This window comes from Schistocerca americana, unplaced genomic scaffold (genome assembly GCF_021461395.2).
Source record: "Schistocerca americana isolate TAMUIC-IGC-003095 unplaced genomic scaffold, iqSchAmer2.1 HiC_scaffold_47, whole genome shotgun sequence".
NCBI classification, from domain to species: domain Eukaryota; kingdom Metazoa; phylum Arthropoda; class Insecta; order Orthoptera; family Acrididae; genus Schistocerca; species Schistocerca americana.
Window position 1 is genome coordinate 412,501 of NW_025726203.1, and position 2,500 is coordinate 415,000.

At 59.7% G+C, this 2,500-nt stretch overlaps 1 pseudogene; it reads left to right on the forward strand.

Moving 5' to 3' along the window:
* The window catches only part of LOC124583789, a 7,955-nt pseudogene that overhangs the window by 1,173 nt on the left and 4,282 nt on the right, over window positions 1-2,500 (forward strand).

Consider the following 2,500-nt stretch of genomic DNA (forward strand, 5'->3'; position numbering starts at 1 on the left):
GGGAAACCCTGATGGAGGTCCGTAGCGATTCTGACGTGCAAATCGATCGTCGGAGCTGGGTATAGGGGCGAAAGACTAATCGAACCATCTAGTAGCTGGTTCCCTCCGAAGTTTCCCTCAGGATAGCTGGTGCTCGTACGAGTCTCATCCGGTAAAGCGAATGATTAGAGGCCTTGGGGCCGAAACGACCTCAACCTATTCTCAAACTTTAAATGGGTGAGATCTCCGGCTTGCTTGATATGCTGAAGCCGCGAGCAAACGACTCGGATCGGAGTGCCAAGTGGGCCACTTTTGGTAAGCAGAACTGGCGCTGTGGGATGAACCAAACGCCGAGTTAAGGCGCCCGAATCGACGCTCATGGGAAACCATGAAAGGCGTTGGTTGCTTAAGACAGCAGGACGGTGGCCATGGAAGTCGGAATCCGCTAAGGAGTGTGTAACAACTCACCTGCCGAAGCAACTAGCCCTGAAAATGGATGGCGCTGAAGCGTCGTGCCTATACTCGGCCGTCAGTCTGGCAGTCATGGCCGGTCCTTGCGGCCGGCCGCGAAGCCCTGACGAGTAGGAGGGTCGCGGCGGTGGGCGCAGAAGGGTCTGGGCGTGAGCCTGCCTGGAGCCGCCGTCGGTGCAGATCTTGGTGGTAGTAGCAAATACTCCAGCGAGGCCCTGGAGGGCTGACGCGGAGAAGGGTTTCGTGTGAACAGCCGTTGCACACGAGTCAGTCGATCCTAAGCCCTAGGAGAAATCCGATGTTGATGGGGGCCGTCATAGCATGATGCACTTTGTGCTGGCCCCCGTTGGGCGAAAGGGAATCCGGTTCCTATTCCGGAACCCGGCAGCGGAACCGATACAAGTCGGGCCCCTCTTTTAGAGATGCTCGTCGGGGTAACCCAAAAGGACCCGGAGACGCCGTCGGGAGATCGGGGAAGAGTTTTCTTTTCTGCATGAGCGTTCGAGTTCCCTGGAATCCTCTAGCAGGGAGATAGGGTTTGGAACGCGAAGAGCACCGCAGTTGCGGCGGTGTCCCGATCTTCCCCTCGGACCTTGAAAATCCGGGAGAGGGCCACGTGGAGGTGTCGCGCCGGTTCGTACCCATATCCGCAGCAGGTCTCCAAGGTGAAGAGCCTCTAGTCGATAGAATAATGTAGGTAAGGGAAGTCGGCAAATTGGATCCGTAACTTCGGGATAAGGATTGGCTCTGAGGATCGGGGCGTGTCGGGCTTGGTCGGGAAGTGGGTCAGCGCTAACGTGCCGGGCCTGGGCGAGGTGAGTGCCGTAGGGGTGCCGGTAAGTGCGGGCGTTTAGCGCGGGCGTGGTCTGCTCTCGCCGTTGGTTGGCCTCGTGCTGGCCGGCGGTGCAGGATGCGCGCGCCTGCGCGGCGTTCGCGCCCCGGTGCTTCAACCTGCGTGCAGGATCCGAGCTCGGTCCCGTGCCTTGGCCTCCCACGGATCTTCCTTGCTGCGAGGCCGCGTCCGCCTTAGCGTGCTCCTCCGGGGGCGCGCGGGTGCGCGGATTCTCTTCGGCCGCCATTCAACGATCAACTCAGAACTGGCACGGACTGGGGGAATCCGACTGTCTAATTAAAACAAAGCATTGCGATGGCCCTAGCGGGTGTTGACGCAATGTGATTTCTGCCCAGTGCTCTGAATGTCAACGTGAAGAAATTCAAGCAAGCGCGGGTAAACGGCGGGAGTAACTATGACTCTCTTAAGGTGGCCAAGTGGCGGCGGTGTGGCTGCATCCGGACTTGGCTTTTCGAAGTGCGGTCTTGATGTAGTCGTGCTGCTGCTGCGAGGTGCCTTCCTTGGGTTATAGTTACAGGGAGAGTGATGCGCAATACATGGGCCTAGCCCTCTTAGCCTCTCCTCTCCTGCGGTCTTCTCCCCTTCTCGTGGGCCCGCTGATTTTCGCAGAGTGGAAGACCGCACCAGGGGCTTGGGGGGGTTACCAGCCCCCCCTCGCATTATCCCTTTATAGTTGGGGGCAGCCGACAAGAAACAAGAGATGGTGGCCCTTCCGCTGAAGGTGCCACCCCAGCTACCCCAGCACCTATCCGGCCAACCGGCCGTAACGAAAATGCGATAGTTTGTGTAGCTTCCTTTGCTTGCAGTGAGTGCCACCGCACTTTTACCACGAAGAACGGTCTCGGGGTCCATCGCCGCCGCCAACACCCTGCGGCCGCCAACGCTGAGATCGTGACGGAGAGGCATCGCGCGAGGTGGACGGAGGAAGAAGTCCTGTCGCTCGCCAAGGCAGAGGCCGAACTGTTCCTGGAGAGGGACGCCCGGTTCTTCTTTGTAAATCAAGAACTTACCAGGATGTTCCCCGACCGAACGCTTGAGGCAATCAAGTGCCGACGGCGGCAAGCTGCCCACAAGCAGCTTGTCCGCCAATTCATGGAGGCACTTGAGATCGGTCGGGGTGAAGAGCCGGCGTCCCGCCGTGGAGCAGCGAGCTCGCTGCCTGACGCGGGCGAGGCCGCTGCGCCGCCCGTCGACGCA